The following is a 23,145-nucleotide window of genomic DNA, read 5'->3' as shown; positions in this document are numbered from 1 at the left end:
CACACCACACACATGAATACTCCTGTTGAGTGCCGTCATGACCTGTAGCACAAAACCTGTAGGGGGCAGTGTAGCAGGAAGCATAGAGACGTTCTAACCAATAAAAAAATAAAAAATCAAAACAATCGTCACTTCCTTTTCCGATTTCACTACGAATGGAAAACGAAGGTCACACACCTGACGTCAGTGCATTTTCTGTCACATACAGTGACGTTCAAGAACCTAAAACTCTGACTTCTTTTTGTTATTTGTGTTATGCAGCGGGTTTTCCGAGAAAATGTGATGGAATATTCAGCATATTTGTGTAATTTTATGAGATTAAATTGTTTTAATGCACAGAAATCCTGCGGCGAAAGTGCGACGTCTTTGAAGAAATGCAACCAATGCAGACTTCTGCTAGATATGCGTTGAATTATGTAAATGGACTTGCACTTATCATCGCATTCACCCTTTCACACACATTCATACAGCGCTGTTCACAGACAGGCTTTGGAAGATAATCATTCACACACATTCACACAGGGCAGGTGCGGGTTCAGTGTCAGTGGGGACAGGGGGGAGCCGGGAATCGAACCGCTGACCTTCCGGTTAGTGAACGACTCGCTCTCCCGCCTGAGCCACAGCCATTGCGATTGCAATATCGCATTTGTCTGGAGGTAGTGACTGGATGTTTCAGAAATAATAATTTTCAGTGACCTAAAACAAGATGAAAATGCAATAAAAGATGAGTTCTGTCAGATTCCTGGCTACGCTACATTTGTACACCTACAGCTGTACATCAACCACTGACTATTTTTATATATTTTTTGATGAGGGAAACCAAGAAATCCCATGAGCCTCCGTAGCGTAGCTCTGAGCAGCTCACGGCTCTGCTCCGCCGTTCTAAAAATAGCTTGCACCGACAATTAAAGGTAACGAACCTACTGCCAGGGCCGGTTCTAGGCAGGCATATATGAGGGGGGAGTCAGAAATGTGAAGGGGGCATGTGAACACATGCTACAGCCCTTTTTTTCTCCGTGGTGATAGTAACTCCATTGAATTGGGTTGTTGGCTATGTGTCCAACCCCAACCTGGAGAAGCGGATTGTACTTTGTTAGGCCTCTACCTTCAGACCTGTCCAACTAGGGGCCAGGGTGAGCCACATTATGGGGGGGGGGGGTGCATATACCTGAAGATGCATTGCAAACCCAGAGGGGGTGAAAAAGGTGAGTAGCTAAACCCCTGTAGCGGGGTCTGGGGGCATCCCCCCAAGAAAATTTTTGTGATTTTAAAATGTGAGTGAAGCATTCCGTGTACTCTGAGAAGGGAGGGGGGGGGGGGGGGGGGGGGCGAAAGGGGGGTCTACAGTCAAGATTTACAAAACTGAAAGATAGTCTTATGAATACTAAAATAAAAATAAAAAGAACAGAACATTTTAGAAAAGAACTGTCCCTTTTTCGGCGGATTTTTGTGCTACTGCAGATAATTTTGTAATATGCACATACATACATACACAAAATTTGGATTTGAGGGGGCAAGACATTTATTTGAGGGGGCGCTGCCCCCTCTTGCCCCTGCGTAGAGCCGGCCCTGCCTACTGCTATGACTATAGGGATTATGACAATGGGCCAATTTGCCAAAATGTTGAATATAGATCAACATAGTGCTCCAGTGTTTTTGAAATTGATTATAATCTAAAGCGAGAAGCTCAACAAGTTCAGGAACTAAAACTAATTGATCAATCAGCTGTTTAATTGATTAAAACCACCGTCCTACTACACACTATGGTTATTGAAGCTCTTGTGTTGCTGAACGTCGGCCGTTACGTGCGGTTCAGTAGAGGAGGAACTCAACCCCTCCCTGGATCTGCGCTCCGATTGGTCGACGTGGCGTCCAGCTGAAATTAAAAGCCCCGGACTGACCGTTCTCTTACCTCCAGTATAACGACTGTTATTTCTCCTCCTCCTCCACATGTTCATGAAGGCATCTCAGAAATCTGCCCACCTGTCTTTCCTTAAGTAGTAATGTGTTGGCGAGAGGAGGCGGCTTTTTGATATCAAACCTGGTACAAACACACCGGCTGGCAGCGGCCATGTGTGTGTGTGTGTGTGTGTGTGTGTGTGTGTGTGTGTGTGTTCAAATATGTAGACTCGTTTTTTATCAACAGCGGTGTTTTACAAGCACATGGACATGATCACCAACAGGTAAATAAAAAGAAGGAATTGCTCTATAAACACCAACAGGAATGTGTGTGTGCTCACGTGTTCATGTGTGTGTTTGTGTGTGTGTGTGTGTGTGTGTGTGTGTGTGTGCGCGCAACAACGCCGTAAAGTGATGGAGGAATGTGTTTTCACTCTTTAATGAGCTTCATCAAAACAGAGAGGAGAGAGAAACGGGACGCTTCACACGCAAGATGAAGAGATACAGTAGATATAGATAGATAGATAGATAGATAGATAGATAGATAGATAGATAGATAGATAGATAGATAGATAGATAGATAGATAGATAGATAGATAGATAGATAGATTGTTAGATAGATAGATAGATAGATAGATAGATAGATAGATAGATAGATAGATAGATAGATAGATAGATAGATACGATGCTTTTTGTCCATTGAAACATCAAATGATGTTTAATTCTTTGGTACAGATTAAGTGATTATTAGGCTAGGTAAAACAGGAGATTTTAAATTCGTCTCAGGAAGGAGAGGAATGGAAACAACACACAGAGACGGGATAGTTGTTTTTTTTATGAAAACACAAAATTTCTATAAAGGTAACTTAAAAAATATATATAATTGTATTTAAATGAAAATAAATAACTCAAGTTGGGGGAAAAAAGGAAACTAACTCAAGGTTAACCCACAAAACCCGCCCCAATATCATGGGTTAATACCAGGGTTTTGTGCAGTTCAGAGCAAGATGCAGTTCAAAACTCAATGCAAAACTTTATTAGGCTACTTTATATCGATAAGGAGAGGAAGAGGGAAAAGGCCATAAAAAGCTGCTTTATGCACCCGGGTTACACCTTCATTGTTGAAAACGCTCTGTTTCCTCGTCTCTCCAAAAGTATGAACGGTTTGCCGCCGCCATGTTTGTTTAGTTGTTCTCAGGTTAGCTAAACCAGATAGCTAGCTACTGGCGTATTCTGGTTTCTGAAATTTGGGATATAATGTCTACATGCAAATCTGGGAGACTCAAGACCATGTAAACGCACTGACAGATGACGACTCACTTTATATCTAAAATAACAATAAAGAAACATCATCATTTGTTTGTGTCGCTAACAGACAAGCTAACATGCTAATAGGACTCACGATGCCTGATCGTCAGGATACGACATTAATGGAACTGGAAATACAGCCTGTTTTATTCAATAACATCAAGTTAAACTCACTTTAATCTCATTTTATTATTGATAAATGTGATTGGTGGAGCGACACACCAGCCCTGCAGTATCTTAGCAACAGAAAGCTAGCTAGCGAGCGAGCTAAATAAACAAGGTTTCTTTGTAGCATCAATATGTGCCATTTATTTTCACATGACTGTGTTTAGATCCCAATAATTAACATTAGCTATTGATTATCTGTAATAAATGTCCTGAAACAAGAGACTGTCTGAGTGAGTTTTTTATTATTGATCGATGTCAGATTCTTCACCAATCTGACTTTGTTTGCACAAACACACACACGCCAGTTCTTAGTTTTCTTCATCTGTTGTTTCCAACCACATCCAACAGGACTGAAATCTTCTATTGATTATAGTATTGATTATCAACTGTTTTCACACTTCTGTTTTTCCAGAACATTCCCGTTTTTCTTCAAACATGTAAATATAGATATAGATATAGATATATAGATAGATTTATTACTGATGCTAACTCTGGTTTCCTCCCACTGAATTTTCACAATAAAAGCCTCCATTTTTTGATACATTACTGATTACCTGCAATAAATGTCCTGAAACAAGAGACTGAGTGAGTTTTTTATTATTGGTCGAATTCTTAAACACACACTCACACACCAGTTCGTCCTTTTCTTCATCTGACCACATCAAACAGGACAGAAATCTTCTATTGATTATATTATTGATTATTGACTGTTTTCACACTTCTGTTTTTCCAGAACATTCCTGTTTTTCTTCAAACATGTAAATATGTAAACACGGATGCCTCCTGGTTTCATGTGAATCAGCAGCACGGAACGGAAAACAGATGTGATACTGATGTGTAAAAAAAAAACAAAAAAACATTTTGTCTTGTTCAGATTTCCATATTTGGTCCGATCAAGTCGACTTAACCCTCTATGGTACCATGTTGCCCTCAGGCAACACACCACTTTTTGGCCTGTCACATCTCCACAATTCATCCCATTTAATGCTGTAATACTTTAAAAAAGAGAGGAGACCTTAGAGAACCAATAACAATGCTTTAATTTATCACATGACTTTCAAGAAGCCACACTGAAACCCTTTTTTGCAGACTTTTTCAAAGGAAACAGGTTTGCCATTTTGCTCCACTAAAACGGTCTGAAAACATACAGTAACTTCCTGGCCCTTTTTCATCTGGAAAAAAATATATTTACACTAATAGATTAGTAAAGTTTAACTTTTAATAGTTCCATGCAATTTATTTACTTATTAAATAATGGAAACTTGTTAAAATGCACCTGTTGCCCGAAAGCAACAACGTACCATTATAGAAAATTGCAATGTTGCCTTGAGGCAACAGTGGACCATTATGGAATCAATATTGCATTATGAGACTATGGTAGTGTGTGTTTAGGTGTAAATATAATGTTCAAAAACATATAATTCATCATCATTTTGTTTTTTATCCTTAATAAATGTGATTTTGGATGCAGTAAAGTAAACATCAGGCTATTGTGATGATGATGAGGAAGATGAGAATGAGAATTGGGATGGGGATGAGGCCAGTGAAGGTGAAAGTCTACAGAGACTGCTGTTTCTAATACAGTAGATGACGAACCGTAATAGTACAATGTTGCCTACAGTCAACAAATCCCCAAAACTTCCAAAAATAAATATTTTTTTAAAAATGTCTTTAGATTATGTTTATTTAGTCTATTTTGAGACATAAAAACACTCCAAACATTTTTTCCCCCACTGGCATCATAATGCAGCGTAGCTACCATAGAGGGTTAAATAATCATTCGGTGGTGTTTATACCAGACACAAGAAAGAAGAAGAGCAGTAAACTTTGATTTGTCGGCACAAATAAAAACATCAACGCTGTTCTTTTCTTTAATGTTAAAGTCGGTGGTGGTACGAAAGAAAAAAAACACATTAAAAAAACAGACGTTAAGAAGAAAAAGTGAGAGAGAGAGAGAGAGGGAAAGAAGAAAAACGTCGTGCGGTCGGAGGAGAAAACGACTTGATTTACATGAACAGGAGAAGAAAAATAGGATTAAGGAGAAAAGAGCAGATTTAACGACGGAGAAGTTTCTTCTTCTTGATTCCCCACGATGACGCTCAATCTTCACATTTCACATCATGACCCGCTGCCCGAGGTGTGTGTGTGTGTGTGTGTGTGTGTGCATGTGTGTGTGTGTGAATGTGTGTAGTCCATATAAATCTACAACATGTTTTCTTTTGCTCTGCTCGAGTGGAATATTTTTCTAATGAGTGTTTTATATCTGACTCTGACCATCATGAATGGACACACAAACACACACACACACACACACACACACACATATAGTAAAAACTGTGTAATTGCAACACAACTACAAAGTTGCACAACAATGACTCTCTCGCACACACACACACATATAAAAGACATACACACACACACACACACATATAAAAGACACACACACATATAAAAGACACACACACATATAAAAGACACTCACATTCCCGACAAGATGAAAAAATATGAAGGTCGTCAAAACAAAGTGTGTGTGTGTGTGTGTGTGTGTGTGTGACCCCTCACACCTCCTCCGAGTGACTTTGAGTGTGTTGTTGGCATCTGACACACAACAACACAACAGCAGCTTACACCCACACACACATACAGAGAAACACACACACACACACACATGGCAGTGCTGCTTGCGTGTGTGTCACCACCAGAAACGCACAATCAGAGCCGCGACCAAAACATCCAGGTTTCATAACAAGTTCCAGGAAAACAACAAAGGTGGCTTCCCTCTATCTCTCAGCTGTGTGTGTGTGTGTGTGTGTGTGCGTGTCTGTGTGTGTGTGTGTGTGTGTGTGTGTGTGTGTGTGTAGATATCATCTCTCATCCTTTATCGCTCCGGTTTCATTGTGAACGGCTGCAGATTCACCTGCCAGACAACGAGCTGCTCATCCAGCCCACGCAACCTGGCAACCTGTCGGCCTCTAACTCACCCAGAACCACATTACACTGCAAAAACACAAATATCTTAACCAAGAATATTTGTCTTATTTTTGGTCAAAACAAATCTCATTATACTTAAATTAAAACGTAATTTGTTTTTAGACACTTTTTTACTTCTTTCAAGTATATTTTCACTTGAAATAAGTAGAAAAATCTATCAATCAAGTTTTTCTTCCTTATAACAAGCACAGAAAACCTGCTTTCACTGGCAGATTTTTCTACTTGTTTCAAGTGAAAATGTGTTTGGAACAAGTGAAAAGGATCTAAAAACAAGTTACTTTTAGGTGATGAGTCTTATTTTAAGTGGAAAGAGATTAGTTTTGACTAGAAATGAGACATTTCGACATGAAATAAGACAAATATTCTTGGAAAGATTTTGAGTTTTTGCAGTGCAGGAGGAGGAGGAGGAGGAGGAGAAACAGAAGAAACAAAAGAAGAAAAAGAAAAAGAAAAAGAAGACTAAGAGGAGGAAGAAGAAGATTTAAAGCAGATATCATCGGCACGGCCGTTTCGGCTAATGCTGTGTTCAAGGCAGGCTTTTGAAACCGTAAGTTACAGCTTCAAGTCACAACTACGACTTGGTAGCGTTCCAGGTAACCCGTAGCTCGTGTTTTTACCGTCCTGTTGTCTGTGAAAGTTCCCTATAACGGCCACTCGTAACTTCCGACCCGTGAACTCGTACCAGATCGAACTGGTATGACTTCACAGGAAGGAAAAACACAAAGTACGAGTTTCCTTGAACGCACCATGAGTCAGCAGCCCCCGCCCTTGTCAGGCATCAATTGGTCCTCGTGCTACGTCACCACATTCACGCGCATCCCTTGGCTGCACACACAGCCCTTCATGCCGTTCTCTCCCCTCATTGGATAACACTTGTATCCCACAAGGAAAATTTTCTCCTCGGGTTACAGCAGAGCAGAGTGACGGAGAGACTCGTGTTTAGGCTGAAATACTTCATGTAAGTGATTGCTGACGGAAAATAGGACTATTTAGGACTTATATTAACAAAAACATTCCACTGATATCTGCTTTAATGTAAAGGTGAGGTCTTCCTCTCAGGCTGTAACCTTCTGAATGGGATCGTCTGGAAGTTTTGGGCGGATGACAACCAACTTTATCCAAAACAAAAACAACTGGCGGCACCATGAGGGCGTGTGTGTGTGTGTGTGTGTGTGTGTGTGTGTGTGTGTGTGTTTCACACAGGTGGCAACAAAAGTGATACAATCCCTCGACTACGGTGGCCCTGAGGTGCAAAAAAACATCTCAGCAGATACATTTTTATTGCTGTCTCACTTCAAAGCTGAAAATTAAAAAAATCTGTGTTTTTGTTTTTAAAGGGATAGTTCAACATTTTGGCAAACTGGCCCATTGCCATAATCCCTATAGTCATAGCAGTAGGTTCGTTACCTTTAATTGTTGGTGCAAGATATTTTTAGAACGGCGGAGCATACGCCTTCCTTCCTCCCTTCTTTCCTTCCTTCCTTCCTTACTTCTTCCTTCCTTTTTGACCCAATTAACCCATTCTGTTCCCTCTCTCCTTCTATCTTTCCTTCCTTTTCCCCTTCCTTCTTTCCTCCTATCTTTCCCTTTGTCCTTCCTTCCTTCTTTCAACAGTTCTTTTTCCTTCCTTCCTTCCTTCCTTCATCCTTACTTCTTCTTCCTTCCTGTTTTGATCCAACTGACCTGATCCCTATCCCTCCATCTTTCTTTCCTTCCCTTTTCCCTTCCTTCTTCTTCCTTCCTTGAACAAATCAATTCCCTCCCTCATCTTTCCTTCCTTCTTTCCACAATCCTTTTTCCCTCTCTGCCTTCCTTCCTTCCTTCCTTTTTGACCCAATTAACCCATTCTGTTCCCTCTCTCCTTCTATCTTTCCTTCCTTTTCCCCTTCCTTCTTTCCTCCCATTTTTCCCTTTGTCCTTCCTTCCTTCCTTCCTTCATCCTTCCTTCTTCTTCCTTCCTGTTTTGATCCAACTGACAACATGGCCGCCGCCGCTCCTGTTTAGTTCTGCTTCTCAGATCAGCGTCTTCAGCCTCGTTGCTCCGGTTACTGTTTCTATTTCCTTTTATATGAACGTTGTCGGTAACTAGAAACCTTGTCGGCCCCGAGGTGTAAAAGCAATAATCCAGCTGAAGCGGAGGATCAGTGAATGCAGCAGCTCCTCCAGAGTCCAGTAAAACCTTCATCAGGTTTGTAGGAAACACAGAGAGGAGTTCTGCCAGCTTCATAATCCTGGTTTTCATCCCGACGCTCCGGAGGCTCTGAGCTTGTTTACACCGGTGCTCATGCAGACACATTAAAATCTCCTCCTGTTGTCCTTCAGTCTGTTCCCTTCCTCCATCCTTTCCTTTCCTTCCTTCCTTCCTTCCTTCCTTCCACAGTCCTGTCCTCCTTCCTTCCTTCTTCTTCCTTCCTGTTTTGATCCAACTGACCTGATCTGTTCCCTATCTTTCTTTCCTTCCCTTTTCCTTCGTCCTTCCTTCTTCTTCCTTCCTTGAACAAATGTATTCCCTCCTTCCTTCTTTCCAGTTATTTTTTCCTTCCTTCCTTCCTTCCTTCCTTCCTTCCTTCCTTCCTTCCTGTTTTGATCCAACTGACCTGATCTGTTGACTCTCCTTCCATCTTTCTTTCTTTCCCTTTTCCCTTCCGTCTTCTTCCGTCCTTGAACAAATCTATTCCCTCCCTCCTCTTTCCTTCCTTTTTCCCTTCCTTCTTTCCACAATCCTTTTTCCCTCTCTGCCTTCCTTCCTTCCTTCCTTCCTTCCTTCCTTCCTTCCTTCCTTCCTTCCTTCCTTCCTTCCTTCCTTCCTTCCTTCCTTCCTGTTTTGATCCAACTGACCTGATCTGTTCCCTATCCCTCCATCTTTCTTTCCTTCCCTTTTCCCTTTTTCCTTCCTTCTTCTTCCGTCTTCCTTCCTTGAACAAATCTATTCCCTCCCTCCTCTTTCCTTCCTTTTCCCCTTCCTTCTTTCCACAATCCCTTTTCCCTCTCTGCCTTCCTTTCTTCCCCCCTTCTTCCTTCCTTTTTGACCCAATTAATCCAATCTGTTCCCTCTCTCCTTCTATCTTTCCTTCCCCTTCCTTCTTTCCTCCCATCTTTCCCTTTGTCTGTCCTTCCTTCCTTCCCTGACCCAGGAGACAACAGGAGGGTTAAGACACATCATCTGAGGCGACCTACACACACACACACACACACACACACACACACACACACGTAGACTAAATACACACATGTTTACTGAGGAGAAAACAGACGCAGCCCGCTGCTATCAGCCCCGGGAATCAAACAGGCAGATGAAATCACCGCCCAAACACAACAAAGCCCTGTTGAAATCCTACCGGCCCCATTGTTTCTTTTTATATTTATGATGCAGCGCACGACCACTGGAGGACGAGCCACAAAAAAGACGCAGCAGGTCTCAGATCTGAACGGTGAAGACCTGAAAACGATCGCATGACAAATAAATAAAAGACAAACTTTGATCAACACTGGAACGTTTTGGAAGGTTTTTTTCATCTTTCTCCCAAAATGTTTAGTTTTTTTTTGGTAATATGTGACTTTCTTAGTCGGAGCGTCCAAGTTATTTTCTCCTAGATGTGAGTTTATCAAAAAAAAATTGTGTTTCTTTTGCAAATTTTTGACTTTGCAATGCTGAAGAGTATCCACAACGTTAATTGTAAAATTTGCAACTTCAAACTTTCGAAATTTTGAGATTTAAACTATAAAAACTTGTCTTCCCACTCATGTTTTTGTGTGAAAACCTCACACCATGCCTATAATCCCACCAGGTGTAGGTGTTTGTTGTTATTTGCCTCAGAGCGGCCATATTGTTTTTCATCCATCCTGTTCTCGAAGACACAAGATAGAAAGAAGAAAATATCTCGACAGAAACTCTTCAAATTAACTATGACTCAAAGATACATCTAGAGGACACATTATCTCTCTGTGAGGTCTTTGAAAGGAATTAATGAAAAATTAATTGTGACCAGCATCACTGGAACTAAATGCCTCATGTAGCCGATGTTATCTGGCCCTCTGCGCTGTGTCTCGGTACGGACTGCCCCAGGTGGAGTTCAAACCCTGGTCTCCTGCACGGCGGGCAACAATGCCAACCGTTGTGCCAAGAGGTCAATGACCGCTTGGCAGTCGGGTTTTCACGTCCTTTATGGGTGAGTGACACTCCGTTAAAAGAAAACGACGCGTGCCAAATTCATGGTAGAGTAATATTTTTAGCGATGAGTCAGACGTGCTGTCATATTGATTTGAGCATGTTCTAAATTTCTTGTTGACCAATCAGATTGCTTGGTCCGAACTACTGTCAAGAGTCAAGATACTGTATCTTTATTGTGCCCAAAGGGCAATTTACGTTGCAGCCAGCAGCAAAAACAGCAATAAAAATACACAATAGTTAAAGGACAATTCCAGGCGAATTCAACTCGGGGGTGTATTTTCATATCATTTTAGGTCTAAAAGAAGGAATCTGAAGATTTTCAGTTTAATCGCTCCTGTTTTGCGGTAGTTGTGTCTGTCCCCGCATCACCACGGCAGCAATGAATGGGAGTGGATGTAAGTTCTGCTGTTTAGGCTGTTTCCAGCCCTCAAAGCCGCAATTTTTTTCCACAGACAGCATCAGATGGCGACTCAAACATGAACCGAGAAGTTTATTTACTTCAAGCAAGCCGACATGTTTGTAAAAGGCGATCTAATTCAAAGTCTCCCGGAGTCTCGCGTGAGCCCGAAGTTGAAAATCTTCAGATTCATTCTTTTAGACCTAAAATGATATGAACATACACCCCCGAGATGAATTCGCCTGGAATTGTCCTTTAACACAACAAGAGCTAATAATTAACAACTGTATTTGTTGTATAATACAGATTAAAGGACCCAAAATTATTAGTTTTTTTTTTTAAATTTTGTCTCTAACTGCTGTAAATTGTTTAAAATATGAACTCCACCACCATTTGTACCATTAAGGGTTAAAAACCAACCTTCCTCCTGACTTTGTGATTGAAATATTGTTAGAACCTAAAAAAAAAAAAAAATCCGTTCAAAACCACAAAAATGCTTCTTCTCCTTCTTCATGACGTCTATTGTCAGATAGCAGACAAGATGGCCGACATGACTGACTGTATCTCACTGATCTGACCTGAAACATCTCATCATCATCATCATCATCATCATCATCATCATCACTTCCTGTCCTCGCTCGCTCAGACAATCTCTTCTTTATTCCTCCTTTATTTCATCCTCCTTTTCTATATGAACCCCAGTTTTTTTTTTTTCTCTCTCCACCTTTAATATTTCTTCTGTTTTCATCTTCGTCCCGACACCTCACACACACACACACACACACAGACACACACACACACACACACACACCAACCTGTGTGTGAACTCTGCACTGGCGGAGGAATGACTCAGGTGTTTTTCCATATGTGTGAGTGAGTGTGCGTTTGTGTGTGTGTGTGTGTGTGTGAGCATGTACAGTAAATGCGTGTGTGTGTGTGTGTTTATGTATATGTGTGTGTGTGTGTGTGTGTGTGTGTGTGTGTGTGTGTGTGTGTGTGTGTGTGTGTGTGTGTGTGTGTGCGTGAGAGAGAGTCAGGTGTCAAGTTTTACCCCCCGATCAACCTGGGAATGATCTGGTCTCAGCAGGGGAAGCCAGAACGCTCCTCTGTGTGTGTGTGTGCGTGTCTGTGTGTGTGTGTGTGTGTGTGTGTGTGTGTGTGTGTGTGTGTGTGTGTGTGTGTGTGTCTAACCCAGAGATGACTCACAAACCATCTGGAGGCCAGATGCAGGTTAGAAAACTACTCTCTCTCTCTCTCTCTCTGTCTCTCTCCAGTTGCTGTTAGTTCCCTTAGTTAACCCGTGACCTTTGACCTCTGGGCTGTGTAGGTGTGTGTGTGTGTGTGTGTGTTACTGTGTCTGTGTGTGTGTGTGTGTGTGTGTGTGTGTGTGTAGGTGTGTGTGTGTGTGTGTGTGTGTGTGTGTGTGTGTGTGTGTGTGTGTGTGTGTGTAGGTGTGTGTGTGTGTCCTGGCTGAGTCAACGTGACCTTTCTCAGAGGTCGTGAACTCTCCCTCGGTGACCTCCGGAGTTCAAGTTCACTAATTGATCCAAACAACCTCCTTTCCTCCATCCTTCCTTCTCTCCTCCTTTCCTTTCCTCCTTCCTTCCTTCTCTCCTCCTTCTTCCTCCTTTCCTCTCCTCCATCCTTCCACCTCTCCTCCTTCTTCCTCCTCTCCTCTCCCCTTCTCTCCTCCTTCCTCCTTTCCTCTCTTCCTTCCTCCTCTCTCCTCTCCTCTTCCTTAAACCTCTCCTCTCCTCCATCCTTCCTTCTCTCCTCCTTCCTCCTTTCCTCTCCTCCTTCCTCCACTCCTTCTCTCCTCCCTCTGCTTCATCCACTTCTCTCCTCTCCTCCTTCCTCCTCTCCTCTTCTTTCCTCCTTCCTCCTTTCCTCTCTTCCTTCCTCCTCTCTCCTCTCCTCTTCCTTAAACCTCTCCTCCTTCCTCCACTCCTCTCCTCTTCTCCTTCCTCATTTTCTCTCTTCCTTTCACCTCTCCACTCCTCTCCTCTTCTCTCCTCCCTCCTCCTTCCCTCTCTTCCTTCCACCTCTCCTCCATCCTTCCTTCTCTCCTCCTTCTTCCTCCTTTCCTCTCCTCTCCCCTTCTCTTCTCTCCTCCTTTCCTCTCTTCTCTCCTCCCTCCTCCTTTCCTCTCTTCCTCCCACCTCTCCTTCTCTCCTCCTTTCCTCTCTTCCTTTCTCTCTCCTCTCCACTTCTCTCCTCTCCTCTTCTTTCCTCCTTCCTCCTTTCCTCTCTTCCTTTCACCTCTCCTCTTCTCCACTCCTCCTTCCTCCTTTCCTCTCCTCTTCTCTTTTCTCCTCCTTCCTCTTTTCCTCTCTTCCTTCCTCCTTTCCTCTCCTCTCCTCTTTTCTCCTCCTTCCTCAACTCCTCTCCTCTTCTTTAAACCTCTCCCGTTCTCTTCTCTCCTCCTTTCTCCTTTCCTCTCTTCCTTCCATCTCTCCTCTCCTCCCTCCTTCTCTCCTCCTTTCCTCTCCTCTTTCCTCCTTTCCTTCCTTTTACCTCTCTTTCTCTCCTCCTCTCTTTCCTTCCACCTCTCCTCCTTCTTCCTCTCCTTCCACCTCTTGTCTTTCCTTCCTTCTACCTCTCTTTCCCTCCTTCCTTTCACCTCCTCTCATCTCCTCTATTCTCCTTTCCTTCCTTCTACGTCTCTTTCCCTCCTTCCTTCCACCTCGTCTCGTCTCCTTCCACCTCTCCTTCCTACCTCTCCTCTCTCCTCCTTTCCTTCCAACTCCTTTCCTCCTCCCTCCTTCCACCACTCCTCCCTCGTTCCCATGCTCCACCTCTCTGTCACCTCACATGGAGAATAACTGTGGGAAAGTCAATCTCTGTCCTTTTACATCTGAATCGATCATTTTTATGTTTAAAACACATGATTTTACCTCTGTTACACATTTCTAACACTACAGGGGAATAAAAACACATTTTGTACGATATATATTTGTACCTGGTTAATTTTCCCCTAAATAACTGATGGCAAAGAGCAGGAAAAGATCCAAATGTGATGAAAAATTAAAAAGTTTCTTGAACAAGCTGAAAGAAACCAGAGGGAAAACAACATTAATCATTTTTGAAATACTGAATAGACTGAATATTTATTCTCCAGAGCTTGTTTTTCCTACATAATTCCTACACAGGTAGGCTACATCTACTAAAACGGTCACGGATGCTGCAGCGCACCTAGCAGCGGTTAGCGTAAGCTTGCTAGCTAACTTTGTCGAGTCAGCGCACACTTGAACGTCAACGCGCAAACACATACACACCATTTTACAGTCACTTTGATTTCTACTCTTCAGGTATGTTGTTACCTTCAAGGTCCATCGTATGTTTTGCCCAGAAACAAGGAAACAATACGCTGCTTATAAATCCAGTAACTAGCGTATAAGAAGCATCCTGTTTTTTTTGCTAGCTATTTATTTTATTCGTTTATTTCCAGTTAGTTCATTTACAACTTTCTGTAGGCCTATGGTGGTATTTCAAACACAAATACCTAATGGTTAATTCTTTATACCTTAAATGGCGCTAATTAGCCAAACCGTCAGCAAATAGGCTACAGGCGCCAAAACAAGGCTAACGTCGTAGCTCGCTAACTTACTACTACTAGTTCCTTAGCTTCTTCTTTCACGGTGTTTTATGGCAGTTGGCATCCAAAATATTGCTTCACTACCACCTACATTTTATTTTCTCTCATTATCCGTTAAATAAAATTAGTTTTTTTGAACTACTAGGCCTAGCTGTTAAAACCCGACGCCTAGCATTAGCCTACATAGTGTAAAAAGACGCTTAATTAAGAGCAATAAAAGATACATAGGCTAATGTTTATTTATGTTGCACTGTATACTGTGTGTTAAGACTTTATTATATACAAGAATGTAATAAAACATGACTTTGTGAGAGATCTGTATTATATAACGAGCCTGTTTCTGACTTGCTTCGCTGGTTGGAAATGCTTGGCGTTGGTCTTCTTTGGTTGGTCTTGTCGTCCACTCCGTCTCACTTATTTGGTTTGAGAGAGAGAGAGAGAGCGAGAGAATGAGAGAGAGGGAGGAGGGAAAAAAGAGAGAAGAGAATAAGATAATTATGAGATAATTGGATCTCTCTGACTGCTTTTGGGAGACACATTGTGGAAACATAATGAGGATAATGTCTTAAGTGCCGCCACAATGTTTCCGCAACATAAGAACAAAGACAATCATTCAGAGTGGTAACACACAGGCCGCTGCGGGCCATTCTTTGTAGATGAAACACGTGTTTATTTGCTGTCAAATATTTCTCCAACAACACCAACCCCAAAGTCTTACCAGTAAATCATCAAAATAGCTGACTGTGTGTGTTTCTGTGTGTGTGTGTGTGTGTGTGTGTTTCTCTGTGCCCTGCCTCTACCAGTAAACCAGTCGAACGTGGACGTAACAGGACGACGGAGCAGAATTCTGTTTATTTTCGAGCCAAATGTTCTGATGATTTCTTGTGCACGTGCACGAGCTTTAACATCGGAGAACGATTTATGGATTGTTATTGTGTGTGTGTGTGTGTGTGTGTTTAGTTGTAATCAAAGTCGACAGGCGAAACCAGAGGTCAGAAAGAGTTCGTTAACGTTCGATCGATGAAACCAGCGACTGCGGCGGTTTCTGCATCTCGTCCTGTCGTACTCCACCTGGCCACCAGGTGTCCCACGTCCACCTGTTCACATGATTTACATTCCTATTAACCCATCAACACACCTGTGGCATCTGCTCTTCACTATTTATACCATCCTCTTGTTTTGTTTTTTTCTTTATCAGAGACCATTTGCTAATGTCTGTGTGAGTTTCCTACCTGTCCGTACTTACCTGTCCTTATTAGTGTTTTTTAAGGCATTTGCATGTAAAATGAGAACCATGGTGTTATGTATTTTATATATTTTTTTAATAAATCTAAATTTACATTGTAAATGTTTACAGTAAAAACACTGTAACTCAAAAACACTGTAAATAGATAATAAAAACCTATACAGTTACTATAGTAGTCAATAATTGCTTCAATACAACATTTATCATGTTTATGGACATGAAGATGAATATAGTCTGACTTCTAGTGAAGTTTTTTTTTTTTCTCTCAATTATTTTTGTATTTATTTTGCAAATTTGAGACTTTAAACTTGAAGTTTTCTGGGTTTAATTTAATTTTTTATGAAGAAACAACATGAAGTGAACATCAACCTCCCTCCCACCCCATTTTTTTTGTTTATTCTGAGTGCACCATTGTAGAAAGTCGATGTTTTTACTTTCTGTACAGAATCACAATCATCACATTCACTGATCACTGTGACGTTACAGGGACTACGAGGAGTTTCGGAAAGCGAAGTGTTTTGACACTACATTTCCCATGAGCCTCTGAGCGCACGGTGAAATTCTTGGACGTTGTCATTAATTAGGCCTAAATTAATGTTTTCATTACTCAAGAATGAAAGTCGGAGGTTGGAAGACGTCCTATACCGTCGTAGTTCCGACCATGAACGATGCCAACTAGCAGGAAATGCTGGGCGAGTCAACCGCTAAATAATAATATCAAAATAACTATAAAGACAAAACAATATGGAGCCATTAACAATGGGTAACATAGATTCATCCACATTCATATGAGACTCTTTGATAACCAAATACAAACTCCTCGGGGTCTCTTTAATCTTTGATTTATGTTCATATTTTCAACTTCTGCTAAAACAAACCAACAACTACGAGTCACCGTTTCGGGAGCTCAGCCTCAGCCCGTCCATGCTGCTGCTTCATCATGTTCCTACGGTGGCCCGCTGAGGACAATCCAAACCAAACATGGCTCCAGAGTCGTCCTCCTGTTTGTGTGTGTGTGTGTGTCATCTACAGCAGCAGCAGCAGCAGCGTTCGGAGTGTTTTCACGCTGGGATGTGACTTCTCCGTGAACCAGGACCTGATGTTGTTCAGATGAACGGAGCAGAAGACGAGTGGATGAAAGACAAGAGTTTGGAAAAGAAACAATAGACGTCTGTCGGGCAGATGTCTCTCTCTCTCTCTCTGGTGTGTGTCTGCGTAGTATAATTCCCACAAATAGACATCAATACGTCAATGTGTCCAATGTGTGTGTGTGATCTCATATCCGTTTAAGGTGTTAAACCTGACTGACGGTAAAGGCCTCGTTGACGGTGACGACTGAGTGAATGTACGTCTGTCTCATGGGTTGTTATTGTACTATGTGTGTGTGTGTGTGTGTGTGTGTGTTTAAGGTGGAATTTTAAGTTCTTATTGTGACACAACCTTTAATCACCAGCAGCTTGGTTCCAGGTGGCCGCGCTGAGGAAACAGGAAGTGCAGACAACAGGTTCCTCCTGGGGTTTTTCCAGCCGTCTGATCTGATGTTTTCATCGTTATTCATCCTTTTAATCTCATTCCTTTGTAATGGAGAATCGTGAATCTCAGAGGTTACTTCACACTTTCGACATATTTTTTTTTTTTTTTGTGGGGGGGGGGGGTCTTCCCAGACTCCACGGGGTTAAATAGCCTAACACATTTTTAAGGGATTGTTCGACCAGACAGCATCATCACACACAGATCACGCTTTTTCAATAGCTTCTTTCCCGGCTTAGCAAACACAAAATAAACCGGGCACATGGCCATACAACACGCACGGTCTATATACCTCACTTTGCACTTTTTACATCTACTTTTATTTATATACAGATATCTACGATGGAGTATTGAGAGAAAAAAGAGAAAAAAACCCAAAAAACACAGACTTTAAATTCAAAGTCTTTTAAATTTACGAGAATAAAGTCGTAAATTTATGAGAATAAAGTCGTAAATTTACGAAAATAAAGTCGGAATTTACGAGAATAAAGTCATAAATATTCGACTTTATGCTCAAATTTGTGATTTTTTTTATTTGTCAGTGTGGCCCTAATAATCCATCGTAGATATCTAGTCCTTTTAGAGAATTTTATGTCCTTGTCCTTCTTCTTTTGTGTGTTTATGTTCTTTTCTTTCCCCTTGTTCTTCTTTCTGTATGTAAAGCATCTTTGGGTCTTTGAAAAGCACTATGCAAAATAAATGAATTATTATTATTATTAATCTCAGGTTGGAGCTTTTTAAAGTGTTTTTCCCAAGTGACTTGTATGTCCTTGTGTCTCTCCACCTGACTCGGAACAACCGCACAGAAGTTCCTATGTGTGTAGCACAAATGGCAAATAAAGTTTTTGACTTTGACTTTGACTTTGAGTTATGATCATTGCTCTAGACTTGTGGCATCATCCTGAGTCTGTGTATTTTTTTTAATATATATATTTGAGGGATTATTTCAGGTTTTAGGAGGTTATCTTGTTGCTTTAGTGGAGTTGAATCAACTTTCCCAGACGACGCTAATCCAAACTTTTGATGGTTTTACCTGAGTGAACAGGAGGAAACTGCAACGACGGAGAAGAACGACCTCAGCATGACACAGGAAAACACACACACACACACACACACACACACACACACACACACACACACACACACCCTGTGGGGAGGAAGATGTATGAGGGTAAAGTGTCCTAATGTTCAGAGCTGCAGTTAATTGGGCCAATTTGTAGCTCCTGCTTGGTTCCTATGACACACTGAAAGGAAAGGCCTCTAGATGGAAATTAGTGGTGTCAGCCGCTCTTCCTGCCTGCTGTTAGCTCCTATCAGAGCAGAGGAGAGCCAGGAAATAGACGGTAATTACACTGCCCTCTGAAACACACACACATACACACACACAGACACACACACACACATGGCGACAGAGACAGCAGGAGACAGAGGGAAAATCATTCCCATCAGCGTTTAGCCCTGATTAGCAAACATTAGCATGCTAATCAGTTACATGTTATTGTTATCTTTTACCTGCGAGCCTGTTAGCACGCTCACGTCAGCGTTTAGCCCTGATTAGCAAACATTAGCATGCTAATCAGTTACATGCTATTGTTACAAGGGGGCAGTTGTCGGTCTGAGAAGTGAAGCTCACTTCTGCGTTCAACAAACTGCAATCCCCCCGGCTGTCGCTGGGGGCTGGCTCCAGAAGGGAGCAACTCCAACTGAGCCCCATGTTAAAATAGCCGATTTTACAGCTTAAAAAAACATATTTACAGCCTGGTACATTTTATTTTTTTGGTCTCAACCGATAGTTTCTACCCCCGCACACACTCTGAGGGGGGTGAATTTTTTAAAAACTCTACTGTTTTACTGTTATTAGGTTTAAAGTTCTGGCTAATTAGGGCGCGGAAACGTTGAGTGACAGGTCCGGAGACCGCTGCTACGAGGCCAGTGGGCGGGTTCTCGTCCGGCTAACCGCCGCACCTCTCCAAATATGGCAAGTAGAATCCAACATGGCGCAGCTCAAACCCTGTAGTAGCGGCACAAAACAGACTCCCCCAAACCAATGGGTGACGTCACGGGTGCTACGTCCATTCTTTTTACAGTCTATGTATTGTTATCGTTAACCTGCGAGCCTGTTAACGCGCTCACATCAGCGTTTAGCCCTGATTAGCGAACATTAGCATTAGCATTAGAGAAACTTGGCGTTGTCACAACTCGCTCATGACGCTATGTCGTTGTCATGAAACCTGCAGCTTTTTCTAATTACGGTTGAACAAACGTCTCAATGTCGCTTTTTGTTTTTTCTACCATGGGGATCGAACGTCAAGTCAGAACAACTTTATCACAACAAATAAACTCTCACACAGACGAACAAAGACATAGAGTAGGCCTACAGTGTTTTTTCTAAACCATAACTTTTATTGTAAATAAATGTCGTCCATTTTGTGTGGCTGAATATTTTCATGTCAGATTTTATTTCACACAAATCAATCACAAATATAACCACATTACATGTATATAAATACCATTTTCTACAAGAATATAATGAAAAAATAATCACAGATATTGTATTAGACGTGTTTAAATCAAAATTAACCAACAACATCTGTTTACTGTGGTTTACCAGCTATTACGTAGCCTACTAGTAGCATGTAGCATCTCTTGCATGTTATTTTACACACAATAATAATCTCATAATATAAAAATACATAATACTAAAACTTGGGACCAAGTGAGACCTTATGTGTTTATGAGCAAACATGAAAAGTCATGGGATCGACATCAGAGCTGCATGAGTTTAGATAAAGTAAATCAAACACCATATTGAGGAAGAAAAGTTAATGTTATATATAATTTAATTACATATAAAAATAAATTAGACGTCGACTTATGAAATTGAACGCAAGGGAAATAAATGATCTGTCTTTCCTCTGTATCCTGAAACAAAAGTGATCAAAGCTGCTGGTTTCTTCTTGACTCTGGAAGTGAAACGTCTCTTCATCCTTTAGGTTTACATGATGGTTGACGGGTGGAGCCGCTTTCCAACCCTCAGAACCCATTTCAAGAGAAAGTACAAAACCCCGAGCAGACGCTTTGTGTTCGGTCGCACAAGCGAGACACAACAACCAGATGCCGGCACCGTTTTCCCCCCTTTTGTGTCTTTAAACCCAAAATGGACGGCGTTTTATTTCCCTCATGCTGCCGCGATGTTTACTCGGACGCTATAAACAAGAGATCTGTTTGGTCGGACCGTGGTCGAGCTGCAGCTAAACAAGGTCAGAACTCCACGGCGCTGGTTTGGGACCTGATACTGTTGATTTGGAGCCAGACAGGAAGTGCTTGGTGAAGGACATGTTGGGAAACTGACGTCCCACTTGGGTTTGACAGAGTGTGACAGTTTCCATCTGTGTCTGTTTTTCCTTGCTGCTCCGTTCTGATCCTCTCACGTCTTTGACATTTATAAATAAGTGGGTTTCAATGAGCTGCATCCGCTTCAATTGACAGTATTTGCCAATTTAATTAAGTCTTTTTTTTAAAGAGAAGTCAGTGTGACACCAATACAAACCTCTTCTAAAGAGGAAAGAGAAAAGATGTAAAGATGAACGCATTAAAACGTGAACATATTGGCATAATGGATTTTTGAATATATTATGTATCAGTTTTTTTTATTTCTGATTCTTGTATTTTGAGTATGCGGGTTATATCATCATTACTTTCTTCTTACTGTTTTACTACTGGAGAACTGTTACATAACAATTCAAGTATTTCAGATTCAGACTCTGAACTGAGTCTCCACGGACGTTTCAACACCCACGGCCTCAGTTTACGAGACAAGGTTTGTTTCTTTTGGTGATTCTTGATTTATTACTTTTTGTTTCAGATGCATGGGAGACATGATACAGCTGTTTTCACAGCGATGTGGCACTTTAAAGACGGATGAAGACGAACAAAGAACAAGAACGAAGACGACCACATGTTGCCTGTAAGAAACAACGTCTACGAGGTCATGACGTTCCCGCTCTAACATCATCATCGTTTGATCTGCCAGCTCTTAATGAGGAGTGATGTACAGGAATGTGACATGAATCAGTGTTGCATCTTGTTGTGGACTTCCAGAGAAACTTCTGTAGGTCAACGGAAGTTTCTCTAGAAGTCCACAACAAGACGCAACACTGATTCATCATATCCCTGAGAGGTTTGTGATTTGTTCTTATCTTCTTCCCCTTAAAGCGATAGTTCACCCAAGATTGAAATTTCACTTATTATCTACTCACCCTCATGTGGACTAAGGGCTGGGAGAAGTTTCAGAGTCCTCCGTGGCTTCTCTGAGTTACAGGGGGTCTCGGCGTAGCAGTGCATGTCCATATAATGGTTGCAAATGGATACCAACTGTCTTTGTGACAAAAAGACACACCAAAAAACATCCAAATACCTCCATGCTGCTCGTATGTAATGTCCATCTTGTATTGAAGCCCCTAAATGCGAAACTGTCCCGAAAAAAATTAAATAAGTCTATATTTCAAGCTTGTTTTGTAGCGGAAGCTTCTCGAAGCTCCTCTTCCCAGTTCGTCCAAATTTGACGAAACAGTTTCGCATTTTGGGGCTTCAATACAAGACGGACATTACATACAAGCAGCATGGAGGTATTTGGATGTTTTTTGGTGTGTCTTTTTGTTATGAAGACAGTTGGTATCCATTTACAACCGTTATATTGACATGCACTGCTACGCCGAGACCCCCTGTAACTCAGAGAAGCCACGGAGGACTCTGAAACTTCTCCCAGCCCTTAGTCCACATGAGTCGTGAGTAGATAATGAGTGCAATTTCAATTTTGGGTGAACTATCCCTTTAAATATGACGATGAGCTGTTTCCGATGGAAACGCCTGTAATTCAAGGTTAAAGAAAAGGAAGTGACAAGTGTTCTGCGGTCGGCGTTCCTATCTCTGAGACTCTTTTTGACTCGCCAGCGAAACATAAAACATAAAGAGCAAACATGAGTTAAACCAGACTTGAGGCATGAAACTGATTAGGCCTCCGTTGTTGATAAAAGCCCCGCGACATGAAGTCTGAATGAACGTCTGAGCCGTAACTCTCTAACATCAGCGGCCACGCCCGATCAGTTCCATCTCAAGATGTTTCGATCCGCAGAAGAAAGAAAAAAAAACCTCAGAATCTGCTGCTTGGAAGGGAAGCATCTCTTTTTTCCCCCTCTCCTCTCCTCTCTTCTCTTCTCCTGATGCTCTGGCCTTAAATTCTGATCAACATGAGGATCCAGAGTCTTAAATTTCTCACACTCTCTTCCCATCGAGATAACAAAAGGGTCAAGGTCGGGACTCGGGTTAGGAAGGTCTCTCTAACCTTTGGATGGTTCCAGTAAAAGAGCTTTCTCCGTCTCCGAGTCGAGGCCTTTTCCTTTGAGAACCTGGCAGCAGCTCCCTGAGAAGCATCAAGAGGACATACCCTTTGTGTTAAAATGAAACTCGAATCCATAGCAGACCGCTCTGGTGCTCATTCCTACTCTTAAAATCTTACTACGGCTTATGGGCCTGAGTGGAACGGCTTGCATGTAATTTTCAGAGAATTGGTTTAGTTCCCCGTTGGCCCGGACTGTAGCATTGCTAACAAATGTTAACGCCGGGCGGCTGCCAAATTCCCAGCGAGGAGCACTTTGGACATCCTGTGAGGAATCTTGGTTAGTCATCAGGAGAAAATACTTCTTAAAACCCCTTAACCTTTAAACTCTAGATCTGGCTGAGATTCATCCTCCCAGTAATGTTCCACTTTAATAGCTTTTCAGAGGGTAAGTATGAGGTCGACCTCGTGGTTACACAAAACATCCCACATCCCTAGAAAT

The sequence above is a fragment of the Trachurus japonicus genome, chromosome 18, assembly GCF_045865225.1.
Source record: "Trachurus japonicus isolate A0001 chromosome 18, Traja_1.0".
Taxonomy (NCBI): domain Eukaryota; kingdom Metazoa; phylum Chordata; class Actinopteri; order Carangiformes; family Carangidae; genus Trachurus; species Trachurus japonicus.
Note: the sequence above shows the minus strand (reverse complement) of the source record.